Source organism: Lutzomyia longipalpis, chromosome 1 (assembly GCF_024334085.1).
Source record: "Lutzomyia longipalpis isolate SR_M1_2022 chromosome 1, ASM2433408v1".
In the NCBI taxonomy this organism is placed as follows: domain Eukaryota; kingdom Metazoa; phylum Arthropoda; class Insecta; order Diptera; family Psychodidae; genus Lutzomyia; species Lutzomyia longipalpis.
The window spans coordinates 9,466,521-9,483,171 of NC_074707.1; the positions used below are offsets into that span (position 1 = coordinate 9,466,521).

Sequence of the window (16,651 nt, forward strand, 5' to 3'; positions counted from 1 at the left end):
ACACGCACAAAAGTCATTTGATTGCAAATTGCGGGACAATAAAGTGGCCATTTGGTGAAATTATAAATTACCCAGAGTGTCAGAAATGTTATTACATTCCAGTGGAACATAAATCCACATAATCGGATTAAATCATTCCAATCAAGTGAATTGTAAAATTGCCATAATGAAGATCACCCAATAAATTTTCACCACAGCTTCGTTCTTTTTTTCATACAGATCGTATAGAAAGTCCTCGATGGACTTTTTAGTGCCATAAACCTGCCAATATTCCCATGATTTTGTCAACACCCACATACACGAAAAATGTGCCCCCGTTGAATTTTCGCACTACTGACGGTGGCATAACATCAATGAAAAATTCATGAAAATGCGTCCTCGGGAATGAATTGATAGCAAACTCCAATGGATAAAAGCCGCCCACCCAACATTTCATGTTTGTGCATCGGTGTGTTGCCTTCCCACACCCCCGCACACTCGCCCCTTTTTTATCACAAGCGAGAGTAAATAAAAAAAATCACACAAGTGGAAAATACTTTTCGCATACATAATCTCAATCATATGTATTCATGAAGCCATCTCCTCAATTCCACCATCACAGCGCGCCCCCCAATTGAATACCATGGAGGAGTCATCAAGTACTTGGGCTACGTGTGCAGACAAAATGATTCTCGCAACAAAACCTCATCCCCCCTCCCCCCGATTCTCGTGCTGAAAAAAAAACTGAACAGCAGGGGAGTTTACACCTCATTGGGGATGGCTCCAAGTACAGCCACCCCCTCGACTTTTCAGCCCTCACACGCATCCACATCGCGTGGTAATTGATGTGTAAAAACCCATAAAAGCTCCGCACACATATTCTGGAATTCCATCAGTACGAAAATCGGAAGTTGAGGTGAAATGACTCGACGCAATTTTCAAGGTATACACAGAATCAATTTGTGAAAAAAATTACTCAATGACATCAAACTATTGATTGAAAATAATAATCGGAAAGTTTAGAACATTGATTTTTGTCTATAAAATGTCAATAAGTTGTTACATTTCCCTTTCCTCTTGGAAAAATTTTATTTTATCATATTTTAATTTTATTATAGAATAGATAGATGAAATTTTATTACAGATAGAAGTCAATCATAACGCGTCCAGTTATTAGAGTTGGTATACCACAACGCGGATGGGTCAGTCTATGCGTTGTAATTTAATTTATGAGGAGGATTAGGCAAAGTCGATTTTTTGTAAAATTTAGCAATTTGACAGATTAAAATGTTTATATCTTAAGTTCTATTAGACCTACAGAAATTTCTTGACAAGTTATGGAAAGGTATTGAAATAAGCTATAATCTGACATATATTTCGATACATTTCAAGGTCACCTCCAGAACACAAAATGGCGGATTTTTGTTTCACAAAAAGAGTTTTTTGCACTTTTTGTCCTCAAGGAATGGTTCTAGAGGTTTTTAATGTTCTAGAAAGTGGTAGATAATTGCAAAACCTTTAATTTGATACCAAATAGAGCAAAATCGGACAAGCGGTTCAAGAGATATGGCACTTAGAACTTTTCAAATTCAAGAAATTTTCAAACTGCGATATCTTCTAAACGGCGACATAGAATTTCTTTATTTTTGGACTGGTGAAAGATATTGAGTCAGACTACAACATATCAAAAATTCAAGGAAATCTATAACAAATGTTCGGAGATATAGCCCCTTAAAGTTAGGCAATTTTTGTTTTTGATTTTAGCGCCTCTTGCGGATATTTTTGGAACTTGGAATATTCTAGACAGTTGTAGGGCTTCTTGAAACCTTTCATTTGATACCAAGATGGTCAAAATCGGTCAAGCCGTTCTCAAGTTATATCAAAAAAACACTTTTTGCTTTAGATCGCCATATTTGCTAAACGGCTTGACCGATTTTCAAGTATGAATTATCGATGAAAACGCCTCACTGAGCACTACAACATATTAAAGTTTCGGACCTCTAGCTATAAGGCAAGTGGTTGACGGTAGTTCAAAATGGCGGACGGCGGCCATCTTGGATTTTGAAAATGCGAAAAAATGAAATTTTACACCCACATTTCTATAGAAAACTTCAAACCGGAAGTCTCTATCTGTTACCGTTCTTGAGATATAAGGCAAAGTTTGGGCGACCGGCCGGATCAAAAATTTTCCACCACCATTTTCGTAGTGTGGGATGTCTAAAACGTACTCATACCAAGTTTGAGCCCGATCTGAGGTGGCCGGTTTTTCCGACGATTACAATACTTGGTATGCCACGATTGTGGTATACCAAGTAATAAATCTATTGAATTATTTCCTCAGTTTATGAAAAAGAATCAAAAGCTTTTAGAACTTTATTTTGAAGAGCTTAATTTTTTTTTTTTCAAAAAATACCTTTTTCAATCAAAGAAAACACGAGATATATGCGCGAATATTTTCATGCATAAAGAGCCAAAAAACACAATAATGACGTCATTCTTTGTATTCTTAGGTAAATCCTAAAATTTATCAGTTAATCTTTGTAGAAAATGGTAAATCTGTTTGGAAAATTCAGAACTTTTTTTGACTTTCAAAAAAAAAACTACGAAAATTTTACAATTTTCAAATGTTTTGTGTAAATCCTCAAAGCAAGGGTGGAAAATACTACTCAGTCGGGTTTAAAAATTTAATTCGATTTTGAAGTTGGTTTTAAGGTTTTAAGTCAGTTTTAAGGTTTATAAGTCGGTTTTAAAATTTGTAAGTCGGACTTGAATTTTTTAAGGCAGATTGTCAGAATCACTTTTTTAATTTCTTATACAAAATTTTAAGTTCTAATAAGTGCATCTGACAATCTCCAAACATCAAATTTGTAAAATTTATTGAAAAATATGCAATTTGTTAATCTGACTTAAAAATTTTAAGACTAACTTACATACAAATTTTAAGACCGATTTACATATTTTAGGACTGACTTAAAATTTTTAAGTCAGACTTAAAAAAAACCAATCTTAAACCTCAAGACCGACTTAAAACCGACTTAAATATTTAAGTCCGACTGAGTAGTGAATTCCGCCCAAAGTCAAAAAGCTTTCCTTCCTCTAAATAAAAAAAATCCCTAAAAAATAAATGCAGAAAATGCTAAATTCTTAAACAAAAAAAAAAGAAAATATATTCAAAAATCTTTTCCAGTTAAATATTCTAATCATAAACGTTATTTTTCTCGCTATTTTCCCCTCGAACTTCTCAACTAACTCGCTTTTCTGTTTGCCTTTCTGTCTATTTTTATAAAATATCCAATGCTGAATTTTTCATTGACATTTCCCACGAGTTTTCACCCAAAAATCTGCGCGACCCCTTGCCCCAAATCCCCCAAACAATAGCATGGAATTCGTGCAGAGTGCCACTCAAATGGGTGAGTGCGAATTTTGTGGCGGCTTTCTTCAACAAAAATTTTCCGCATTTGGATTTTTTATTGAGTAAATTGGATATTGTGTGAATGTTTTCAATGGGTGATATACAACATATTTTTTTGGGGGTTTGAGGAGATTCCCATCTCTCGCCTCTTTTCTTTCAGCCGCTCATCTCTTTTATTGCACACACTTCTTTATTTGGTGTGACACGATTCTTCCTCTATTGTAATGCCTTTGCTTCTGTTTTGTCTCCCATTTTTGTTGCGATGAAAGAAAGCATGGAGGAAGAAAAAAAAAGAGAATGTGTAATGCTGCTTGCAAATTCGTCGCCCTCGGTAGTGTGTAGATTAATTCGAACCTACGGAACCCCGCCGTCAGTGTGTCTATCCGGGGGTATACCACACGCGATGGGGTTGTGGGTGAACATCGATAAGCTCTCAAGACACCCCCCTGGTGTTCCACCCCCGTCTGCGGTCTGTGTGACGGCAAGCAATAAAATAATAAAGGAAACAATCTCATGATGTGTAGATAAATAAGAACTCTCCCGCACCCCTAGAGCGAGAGATGTGTGGAGGATGGCGTGGAGAATGAGATGAATTGCTCCGTATCGATGGAATACAAATATCTCTTCCATTGATATCATTACAATGAGATTATTGGACCCTTCAGTGTGCCCTTAATTCGTTCATTCACATCCCAACTCTTTCACCGAATATTCTCATGTAAAACGTACAAAACGACAAAATGGCCCTACTCGCTATTCGCTGCTTTTCATATCACCTCCGGAAGTCGATGAGGGACACAATTTTATGGTCTTTTTGCCCGTCGAGGGTTCTCTGATTAAAAATCACCTCCTGCCCTCCGTTGGCACACATAAAAAAGTCACTTTTGCCGAAAACACTCAACAGCCATCGGCAATGGGTGTTGAATCGTTTCGGAGAGATTGCTCTGAAAAATTTTCAACCAGCTTGCTGCTTAGCGCGGTGGATGACACCCTGAGGGAAGTACTCGTGTGATTTACCAGTACCAAAGTCACTCAACTTTTCCCACATTAATTTGGTCACTCGGTGGCACCGAAATTTCAAGAGATCCCATTCAAACAGAGCTGATAAAATTCTTTTTTTTTGAGATTTTTTTAAAAATTTTTTAGCAATGTTTTAATATCGATTAAATTATTTATTAATACTTCACTGATTTTCATATGAATTAATGTATTAAAAATGCCTTGAAATATGATAAAATTATGTATTATTAATAAGTGTAAGATATTTCCCAAATTTTCCATAAACACAACGAAAAGATTGAAACAAATAACACTTAATATTTTCTTTTGGTCTTCTTAGCTTCTTTTTTTTTAAAATCTTTATGAAATAGAAATTAATTTTAAAAAATTACCGTTGAAAAAATGAGAGGAAAATGATTTTCTTTTGCATTTATTTAAGAATAGGGGAGACTGGGGTAAAAAAAGTTAGTAAAATACACTGATGTGGCAAAATGGCACTGATGTTTTGTCTTCTTTTTCTCTAACTTTTTTTTTTCTATTTTCTTTTTAAATTTCTCTGTAAACCTCTTTTTTTTTGTATAATTTTTTTTTTCTTTCCACCTGCCACGCACATGTGAGAGGGCATGACCCTATATTGTGTTTGAAATAAAATTATTATTATTATTATTATTATTATTATTATTATTTTCAAATGCCAATTTCTTCCAAGTTATAATTCGGAAAGATCTAAAAAATGTTGTGGAAAGCCTTACCAACCTCCCATAATTGACTGTAATTTTGAGATTATCCGAGCAAATTTTCGACATATGTAAGTTAAAAATTCAAAAAAGTTTTCGACATATTTTCTAACCATTTGTTGCAAAATGGCGTGATTGAGAAAATCGCTAAATTCTCTGTTTTAGAGGGTACGAGGTAAATTGTCGCTTCGCTCCAATTTACCTCGCCCCGCTTCGCGGGGATTTGTTGCGCTTCGCGCAAATTTTGTATAGAGAAAATAATTGAGATGAAAAAAGTCCAATAGAAAATGTATTCGTTGGTAACGTTGGTAAAAACCGCCTGGTATCAAGAGTCTCTGTACCAAATTTCATCACGATCGGACCAACGGTGTAGAAATGCATAGATGAACAGGAACGAAATTTTAGAGAGACCTTTCTTTATTATATAGATGGGCCACGCAAAAACCTCCAACAGATATTTCAAAGGGAAAAAGTGAATTTCACACAACATTTATGGCGCCAATTTCAAAAAGTAGCCAAAAATACATGAATTTTATATGGGGGCTATATGAAGGGGGGCTCTGGGGGGAAAATGAATGCCGTTGGTAAAAACCGCCTGGTATCAGGAGTCTCTGTACCAAATTTCATCGCGATCGGACCAACGGTGTAGAAATGCATAGATGAACAGGAACGAAATATTAGAGAGACCTTTCTTTATTATATAGATAAAAGTGAAATTCCTTGCCGCGGATCAAAAGGTGAGAAGTTTAGCTATCAACTACCATCAATCTCTCAGGTAGAAAATCAATGGAAATGTCGGAAAATTCCACCGACTTAATTTACCCCGCAGGTGACTATATTTACCCACCGAGTTTAAAAAAAAAGTCAGAAGCGGAAGGGTTCAGGGAAAGCTCGAAAATTAATATTTCCCAACGAGATAGGGAAAAGTGGTCTGAGGAAAAGTTGTAGTCCAGAAAATTTCCTATAAGAATGTCCTTTCGAGGAAATTTTCTTGCCTGGGAATCCTGTAGATGAAGATTTATGCAAATTGACTTTTTTTACCCCGGTCTCCGCTAATTAAATTAAACAAAAATCAATTTTTTTAAACAAATTAAGGACTTTTACTTAAAAATATTATGTACAAGCATTTCAATGGCGTAATAAAATAGTAAATACTCTCAAAATGAAAAAAATTACGCATTTTTGCATAAAACTAATTAATATTAATCCATAATCTATGAATAAAAACCTCATAAAAGTTTATCAACTCTGTTTGAAGTCACTTCAAGTTCCGCCTTTAAATTGTTCTCTCAGTCTCTTTAGCACACGTTCCTTCCTCAAAAAAACAAGTGCAAAACTCAAAAAGCATATGAACAGTGTCACCGAACCACAGGGTCGCCCATCCAACGCTTTGACTAATTTAATGGTCCACCCTCGCAAAAATGTATAAGCAAAAAAATATTTTTGATGAATTTCTCCATAAAATCCCAACTTGAAAATGCTTTTAATTGCTCTCCATCGTCAATCTGAATTTCTCAAAATTAACTCTTCTCTTTGTCACCGGGGAAAAAAGTATCTTTTATGGTGCTATTAAAAAATAAATTGGACCCATTCAAAGAATGTTTTACAGCATTGGATGTGTCGCCTCTGCAGCCCATTTCCGTAATACACAGAGAATGGGGGAGGACTTTGAGAATTCAGGTCGATTTTCCACTTGATTTCCATGGAATGATGTGCAACAGTGTCACTTGGAAAAATCCCCATTATTCCCAGTTATTTACAAAACATTTTAATTGTTTTTTTGTTTATCTTCAAGAACATTGTCCAAGTTAAGGAGGAATCTTTGAATTATACAAAGATAATGGTCTTAATGTAGAGAGTTAATTTTATTTGAGGACTTTCATGGAAAGGGCGAATTTCAGAGGAAATTCACAAAAAGAGCTTTTCTCGCTTTTCTCCAAGACTCAGCATTTTGCTACTTATTCAAGCTTTTTCTTCTACATATTTTATTCCTGAAATTATTCTACAGAGCTTTAATTTCAAAAGTTCCTCAATCCATTGGGAATTCAAATTGACAAACCCTTAACAAATTCAGTCAAATATAGCTTACAAAAGGTCTTTTGCTTCAATATTCTCAATGTAGAATAATTTTAAAATTTTAATGCGATTATCTTTGGAAAAAAAATAAATAGAAGTGCCTTTGATTCAAAATTCAGAATTTAAAATAAATCAATGGGAATCAGGAGACCTTACAATAAATTAATTGGGAATGATGAATATCGTGCTATAGAACGAATAAAAAATCACAGAAAATTCTTTTTTCTTGGAAAATATTTTCTTAAGTTGACAAGATTTTTCTAATTATTTGAATTATATTTAATTGAAAAACTTTTAAAAATCAAGTAATTGATTTATGATGTTAGAGACACAGCTTTTAATTTTGGCAATGAAAGTTATTATTTTCTGTCAAGCTTTATTATTTTGAAGAAAAAATTAAATATAATTAAAAATGTTCCAGGCATTTTACGTAATTTTAGTAGGTACTTTAACACTTTATTATTATCTAAATGAAAATAAATTAGACATAATTCATTTTAAACTTTGAGAACTTTTATTAGGTACATATGTAATAATTTTTATGTCTCCCAACAAGCACACGCTGACTTTATTCAATTTGGTTTGTCATCACAGCGTTACGAAGACGTTACAACAACCGTTGCTAAACTTAATCAAAGAAATTTTAAAATTAAAAGCTTTTTATGCACGCAAAGGCAAAAAAAATTTCCAAACATGTTAAATATAGTAAAATTGGAAAATTTGAATTAAAAATACTTTAGAAGTTCTAAAAGTGATTAAAAAATGCTTCAAATTGTAGTTATATTAAGTCTTATAATTATTAGTCATGTTAAATTCAATGAGTTCAAAAGAAATCTTTAAAAGTTAGGCGAACGTGGCTCAACCGATAAAACTTTAAATGTAGTAAGTTATGGGAGTTGAAAGAGCATTAAATGAGCTTTAAAACGGTACCTACCAAATTTAAGAATATTGCTCTTTATTTTATACCATTTTTTCTTACTCTGCACGGAACTTTGGCTGTCGGAATTGGGCCACGTTAGATAGATAGATAGATAGATAGATAGATAGATAGATAGATAGATAGATAGATAGTTTATTTATATGCAAGAGATACAATGATCTATAGTAGCACTATAACAATAATTGCAACAAGTTTTACTTAATTTGAGTGTTAAGAAGATACAATTTTTTAAGTTCAAAAACAGAAGAAATTAATTTTAATATTTTAATTTTTAAGAATTTTTTTTTTAATTTTATTGTTATTTTTCATCTATTTCACGTTCCCCTATAGTTATTTTTTAATACCTTTTTTTGCTTTTTTTTTTAAAATTCTTTTAACTTAATTTGAAGTGAAAAGTTAGCAAGCTGATATAAAAAAAAGAATTCTGAAAATAAAAATTAATCAACCAAAACAATATCCTGTTAAAGGGTATTCCCTTCCAACTTCTTAAAGCTCTGCTCGTAGAAATAAATTCTCGGAACAGATCCTTTCCCGCCAAATTAAGAAAGGGTACATCGCCTATAATTCAAACAAACATCTTGCCAAAATATCTACTTCCAACGAGAGACTACTTACAAATAAATAAATAAATTCAATTTCAATTGCTAATTAATCAATTTAATGGCAAATGGTACCCAATTTGAAATTGAAAATTGCCAATTTGTTTTGCGCATTGTTTGTTTGCACCTTTGGAATTCGTAGAAGTGATTTTGGCATCCCTCTTGGGTGCCATTGCAAAATAAAGAAGAAAAGACGGAGCAAGATCCTCTCCGTGCCTGATGTGAATTTTTGTCCCACACGGGGGTTGGGGGGGTGGAAAAGATAAATTTAGAAATAGTTGGTGTGATACCATGAATCACAATATCTTCCACACCCCCTCTGGTTGAGCTGAGCACCCAGAAATTGCGAGTTGAAGAGATGTCAAAGAGCGCTGCAGTGCGAGGGAGGAGTTGGAGAAAAAAAGGTCGTGCATTTTGAAAATCGTGACCACTAATAACAATGAATGCGAACAATATTTCACTATCTTATCCACCATCGTCTATTATTTAATGCCAGAGCGAGAGGATTACCCAGCTCCACATACTTACCCAATATCACGTCCACAAGAACTTAATTTCCGCTCAAACAGCAACTTCACTTCATCCGAGGCATTGTCGCCGTCAGTTTTGTTCATTCATACAAACACCCACTGCAAATAAATCAGCTCACACAGTGCGTGGGGGCGGGAAAAAGAAGTACATAAATGGGGGGATGAGGAGCAAGTTGGTTGTCCTCTAACTCTCAACGCGCGACAAAGGATGTCTTACACGTATTATGAGCACGAGAGGGGTTGTTTCCTCTAAAAGTGACTTGGATGCGGTTTTAAGGTGTTTGTTGGGATGTAATAAACATAAAATTCACAAATAGACACCATCACATTCAACACTTTCCCGGCATGGTTGAAAATTTCGGCACAACACACACCCCCATTTAAGGGTGAATTTATTGGATGTCATGCGGTATTGTTGTGTACACCTTTGTGGAGTCACTGCACCCCTCTAAGAAAAAAAAATTCGAAGAAGAAAAAATGAAGAAGGAAAAGAGGAATCTTCTCCGCTTTCTCCGGTCCAAATGAATTAGTTTATGGTGGAGAAAATATTTCACGGGGTTGGTTTTTAATCTTGCAGAGGGTTGATAGTTATATCACTTGGTTCTTGCCCTCCAATGAAAAATTATGAATGAGCCACCCCCGTCACTTGTAATCTCCTTCGTAGCACTGTGAATCACCCCGTCCTGAGCACACAACGACGTCTAATCACTATTGATGGGATCATTCACATCCGCGTATACTGTTTTACTATATAGTATGTAGGATTATCCAGGCCTGGTCCTAAATCACCGTTAATAACATTTTTTTTGCAGCAACTTCCGCACATCAACACCTTCGCGATCTGAATGAATTTTCACGGTGACATGTGAGTGGCGCCCGCCGGATGTTCCCAAGAGACATGATTTTTTGCAAATAACTCGCGACAAGGAAACGCATGCGGCTATGGTGGAGTGATTGGCAGAACGTGCCAGAAGAGTGGCGCGAAATATTTTTGTTCCAACCCACGCCGTGGAGACGCACCGAGAGCACCGTGTGTTCCGTTCGACGTTCAAGCGTCGACTGGACTCACCAACGCGGTCCGTGTTGACTCTGCTGCCGTTCTGCAAGAGACGCGTTCTCGCAGCAGCGCGCTCGCAAGAACTCCATCGCGAGCACCTTCGCGAAGAAGCTATTAACGCGAATTTATATCAACATGGGTTATTTCGACATCTTACACACACGAAATTATTTAGTATATGCCTCTCATCCTCCACCTCAATCAACATGAATGTGGGGAGCAAGAAGCACACACACGTACCAAAATGCGAAGCACCCACGATGACCACTCTCAACAGCTGATAAGGAATTTTATATATGGGAATATTCATGACCTTGCCGAAAAGAGTGTAAGATCGATATCTTATCCAGTTTGGGCTACAATAAACTCACAGCTCGGCCTTTTGGTGCTGTAAGAAAAAAAAAGGAAATTGCCTGGATCAGAATGTTTATGTTTCTGCATTATGGATGATTCGCACATGATTTAAATATTTCACTTTAAATTGACGGTCGTAAAACCCAAAAGATAGAGACCTTTATTTGCCAAAATAAAAACGAAACATCTCAACCGTTTACGGATATGCTTTGTTTTGCCACTAAAAATCACTAAAAGAGTTCCAAATTTGTTTTGATTGAATTCACTATGTATTATATTATGTACAGACATATGTATGAGTAGGTATATATATATATATATATATATAGATGAATTTTTGGGAATTTGTTTTTCTGTATTAAATTTTTGATAATTTAGCCTTAAATAAGAAAGAAGTACATTTTTTGGTCTAAATCTGACTTCTTTTGGTAATATTTTATCACAGTTTTTTGAAGATTCCTGAAAATGTTAGGCTTATTAGAAAATTCAATAAGCTGTAATAGGTATAAGTTGAAAATAAAATAATTTTTAAGGTTTTTAAGATACTTTTTAATTTATTTTCATTGCGTCTGTCGCCGTCTTAAACAGTAACAGACATCATTCTGTCTTAAACCAGAAAATGACAGAAATTCCGGTTTAATGGTAGGTATCTATCGATTTATATATTATTTTTCATCCTATTCTACGATAATAAAACTTTAAGACTCTTACAGACATTGGGCGGAATTCACTATTCAGTCGGGCTTAAAAATTTAAGTTGGTTTTCAAGTCGGTCTAAAGGTTTTAAGTCAGTTTTTTAAGTCAGACTTAAAATTTTTTAGTCGGTCTTAAAATTTTTAAGTCAGATTTGCAGATTGAATATTTCTCAATAATAATTTGTAAAATATATGGAAAAATATGCAATTTGTTAATACTTAAAAAAAACTGACTTAAAAACCTAAGACCGACTTAAAAAATCTTACTTAAAACTTTTTTTTTTATTTTTATTATTTTTATAAATAAATTGTTAGATTCAATGGAAATAAAAATCTTTATTGTTATTACTTTTTTGTAATTAATTCTACATTCTAAATATCTTGGTAATTCTGTAAAATTTACTAAAAGAAAAATTTTGATCTAGATTTAATAGAATTTTTTATATTATTTTTTAATAGTTTTTAATTTTTCTAGAATACATGACTGCAATAAAATGTTTTTCTCACTAATTATAAAATTTTCTCAGACGAGAAAATTAGTTTTTTTCTGAATAATTTTTTATATTATTCTTCAATTTTAAATTCTGTTTTCCTTTGATCAACAAAACTGGATTTATTCTTCAAAATTACGATATAAAACTTTTTTTATTAAACAATTTTTGAAATATAAACAAGAATAAAATCTCGGAAACTCTCCTTTAAACAACGTGAATTTTGAATTTTCCGTTTTCACAAAAATGCAATATTCTCCCTGCGAAAAAAAAACTGAACAAATATGCTTTGCAAGCAATATTGCAGTGGAGACGCCGGGTACGGCATCAGATTCATGCTGCAAACTGATCTCTCTTGATTAGCGATTTGGCGTCATAAATCAGGAGAAGATTGTATCTCACCTCCTCTTCTCGTCCAACACTAACTCCCACGATGATGGATTGTTCCGCTTCGGAAGGAAACTATATAACTGGCGCAATATATGAAGTTATCTCAATATAAATATTTGTTGGATGTTGTTTTCTCATCCGATGATGATGCACCGCGTAGTCGTGAATGGAGAAGATGAGCAGAAATAGCACAAATTTTTTCGTCTGTTTCTTCTGGGTTAATTTTACTAAAAGAACGCGTGCCCCACAGCTGTTTGCCTGTTACGTCTTTGGAGTGCGCCTGTGATGTGAATGAAAGATCTTATGCGGGAAGTTCAACTCTCGCATCGTTCACACAGATAAATGGAGGAGAGAGGGGTCAACAACTTTGGGATCTATAAAATATTTCGGGTGAGATTTTGCACTCAAAGAGGAGGAATTAAATGGTTTATCTTGAGTTTTTCTCAATATTTTCTCTTCATATATTGTAATGAATTTTGTTTATTAATTTTTCTTTTTTTTTCTATATTTTGTAAGCTGAAAACAGATCTGTGAACTCTTAAATAATTTTGTATATTTAATGAATAAACATTTTATTATTATTATAAATGGTTTATCTTCTTAACCTCTCATCATATCTCTCGTTGACTTTGAATGTGAAAAAGATTTTAAAAAAAAAACCCACTTCATATGCAAAAAAATAAAGAAAGAAAGAATCTTTCGATTGAGAAGAAATATATGTAAAGATTGTCGTTTACCTCCCACACTGTATGGTCTTTCTTTTTCCTTGCTCCATGTATCGAATGAGATTCAGAAAGAAACTGTAATTGCAACATAAAATCACTTTTATTGAAGTGGATAATCTGCCAGTTTAAAATTTCTCTCTGACGCACACCCAATTTCCATGAATAATCCACAGGAGGAGCCGTGCACTGTCGATGCTTCTCATTTCCATTTGGTTGATTTCTCTGCGAAGGGAATGGGGGTGGTTGTGGGTGACTCCGGAGGGCTTTGAAACCACTCGGGAATTTTGTGCTGAAAATGTGGCCGTAAATTGTCTGTTGAACATCTCTTTCGCGCGTCAAACATGCGGGAGAAAAATCCAAACTGGCCGACTGGAAATCCCTTTTAGTGAGGACTTAATTTGTCATTTCAATTCCAAGGGATTAATTTAGCTTTTTTTTTGCGCAATTCTTGTGCTACTTTACCAAAGCTCTGTCCCTCAAAAAAAAAGAAAGCTTTAAGCTTCTAGAAATTACAATTAATCAATTTTCCTTCAGACTGATTTTTCTATAAATGTTCCATGGGCGAAGTATATGTAGACCCTGTTAGGACCACAAATTGATTACATGACGTTAACACTTTTCTTGCAATTAACAGAAACACCTCCCAACGTAACATCTCGCATGAAATGGGGAAAAATATTAAAGATGAACATTTGTAACTTAATCTTGAACTTAATTTAACTTTGTACAATATATTAAGATAGCATAGCAACCATTAAGTCCCGCACAAGAAATCTTTATCCTCATTTCAGTCTCCAAATCACGCTTCAAAGCACATCCAATTAACACCTCGTCGTGAATGGAATTTTGCACAGCAACACGGCAACACCAGGCCGCTCATTTTCGCGCGAAATCCACCCCCTGCTGGCCCATTCCCCAGGGAGAGAGCACCCCTTTCCGTGGAAGGCATGTCGTTAAATAAAATGGTACTGCGGAGGTCATCGAGCGCACTGTTGCCACCTGTTGTTCCATCATCACCACTTTCCCTCTTTCTCTTTTCGCCCAACTAATCACCCACCAGATATTCATAGCCACGAGGTCGTGAATGGGCACGTCTAGACAACCCACAATTCCCCATATCCAGATTATTCTGCAATGTGTGTACGAGGAGATCAAAAATGTGTCCACGAATTTGGTCAGAAAGTGAATGAAGCTGCTGGCTCTTGAACTAAAGTGTTTAGAAAGGTGATTTGTGTTAGGAGCAAAAGAGGATGATGGTTCATGTGATTTGACACTGAATGAATTTTCACAATTGATTGAATTCTAAAATTACGGTAATGCATCAGAGTTGAATGCTTTTCCACCTGAAAGAAGGTAGATTGGAGTTAAGAGGAAATTTTCTGCAAAGAATTTAATCTATGGGGTAGATTCGGATAAAATCTTTTGGTTTAGTGGCGTTTATGTGTTTATGTGGCGAATTGTGGCGTTTATGTGGCGGACTGTGGCGCTTTGGTGGCGTTTATGTGGCGAAATGTGGCGCTTTGGTGGCGTTTATGTGGCGAAATGTGGCGAATTGTGGCGTTTTGTGGCGGACTGTGGCGCTTTGGTGGTGTTTATGTGGCGAAATGTGGCGAATTGTGGCGAATTGTGGTGAATTGTGGCGGATTGTGGCGCTTTGGTGGCGTTTATGTGGCGAATTGTGGCGTTTTGTGGCGGACTGTGGCGCTTTGGTGGCGTTTATGTGGCGAAATGTGGCGAATTGTGGTGAATTGTGGCGTTTTGTGGCGAATTGTGGCGTTTTGTGGCGGACTGTGGCGCTTTGGTGGCGTTTATGTGGCGAAATGTGGCGAATTGTGGTGAATTGTGGCGTTTTGTGGCGGATTGTGGCGCTTTGGTGGCGTTTATGTGGCGTTTTGTGGCGGATTGTGGCGCTTTGGTGGCGTTTATGTGGCGAATTGTGGCGTTTTGTGGCGGATTGTGGCGTTTTGTGGCGCTTTGGTGGCGTTTATGTGGCGAATTGTGGCGGACTGTGGCGCTTTGGTGGCGTTTATGTGGCGAATTGTGGCGTTTTGTGGCGCTTTGGTGGCGTTTATGTGGCGAAATGTGGCGAATTGTGGCGTTTTGTGGCGGATTGTGGCGCTTTGGTGGCGTTTATGTGGCGAATTGTGGCGTTTTGGTGGCGTTTATGTGGCGAAATGTGGCGGATTGTGGCGTTTTGTGGCGCTTTGGTGGCGTTTTGTGGCGGATTGTGGCGCTTTGGTGGCGTTTATGTGGCGAATTGTGGCGTTTTGTGGCGGATTGTGGCGTTTTGTGGCGGACTGTGGCGCTTTGGTGGCGTTTATGTGGCGTTTTGTGGCGTTTTGTGGCGTTTATGTGGCGAAATGTGGCGAATTGTGGCGTTTTGTGGCGGACTGTGGCGCTTTGGTGGCGTTTATGTGGCGGATTGTGGCGTTTTGTGGCGCTTTGGTGGCGTTTATGTGGCGAATTGTGGCGTTTTGTGGCGGATTGTGGCGTTTTGTGGCGGATTGTGGCGCTTTGGTGGCGTTTTTGTGGCGAATTGTGGCGTTTATGTGGCGGATTGTGGCGCTTCCCAATGAATAATGAAAAATCTCTTTGAAGTTTTCTTTTTTTTAATTTTTTTATCCTTTAAAAGATAAAATCGTGTTCTAATTATTCCCTCGAATGAGGAATTTTCCCATACAACAGTGCTTAAACTTCTTTATTATAAAAAATTTAATAAACCAAAGAGAAGCTTTTCTCTTTAAGGAAATTATTAAATAAATTATTGAAAAGAAACTCTTTCAAAAGCTTCTCCGTGCTATATATTTTCAATACATAATTTGCTCGTTTAAATGCAATAAAATTCAAAGTTAAACAAAATACTACATCTGTTGAATGAAGTTGAAATTAAACATAAATTCTCTGTGACTTTATCTACAAAATTCATCAACTTTGAAGCGATGTGCAGTGCACTGTGTGTGGCACTCAAAGTGTTGGTCAGAAAAACTCTTTGCCATTCATTCTCAAACTGAAAAGTCCCTGGGGAACGTCAGTTGCTTGGGAGAGTCAGTGGTGGGATGGTAAATGGAAGGAATTTGACGTATCATGGCATGAAAGGCAGTCCTTGCAATCGATGATATATTTCAAAATGGGTTCTGTGATAGATAAACGCGTGTTCTAGCGAAGAGTAAAAAAAAAAACAAGACATCACTCGTTTCGATCTCTTTTCACTTTTATTTGCTCTCCTCTTTTTTTGCCAATCCCTCCTTGGAGGACGCAAAAAATAGATAAATAAATCCTGTGATTGAAGATTTCTCTTCGAGGACATCGTAATGAAATTCTTCGAGAGATTTCGTCCTCGTCGATTTATTTATTTTTTTTGCCTTTTTTTCTGCGGTTGATGCTTTTCTCACAGAGTGACTTCTATTTCCAATTGATTTAGTGAAAAGACGGGAGCTTTTCAAGTCGTCTCCACCCCCTTGCTCTGTGATGCGATATTCTAATTGGCGCCACGACCATTGAAGAAGAAGAAAAAAAATTCACCCAACTTGAGGAAAAAGTTGTGAGGAAAAGTTTTGTGAATGAAGAAGTTCCTGCTGCAGAATGAATTCTTAGCATTGAATGGGAGCAAAGAGGAAGATGTGCAAAAGTGAATGAATTGAAAATCTGCGGGGATTAAAATTCACGA

The 16,651-nt window shown here is 36.0% G+C and overlaps 2 protein-coding genes across 2 annotated transcripts in view; one reads left to right on the plus strand and one right to left on the minus strand.

Moving 5' to 3' along the window:
• Nucleotides 1–10,714, minus strand: part of LOC129787647 (cardioacceleratory peptide receptor) — a 67,747-nt gene extending 57,033 nt beyond the window's left edge. The window contains exon 1 of the mRNA XM_055823379.1: nt 9,271–10,714. The gene's annotated coding sequence lies outside the window, so the exon portion shown is untranslated. The remainder of the gene's footprint in view (nt 1–9,270) is intronic.
• LOC129787507 (C2 domain-containing protein 5) overlaps nt 1–16,651 on the plus strand; it is a 970,947-nt gene that overhangs the window by 738,890 nt on the left and 215,406 nt on the right. The window lies entirely within an intron of this gene.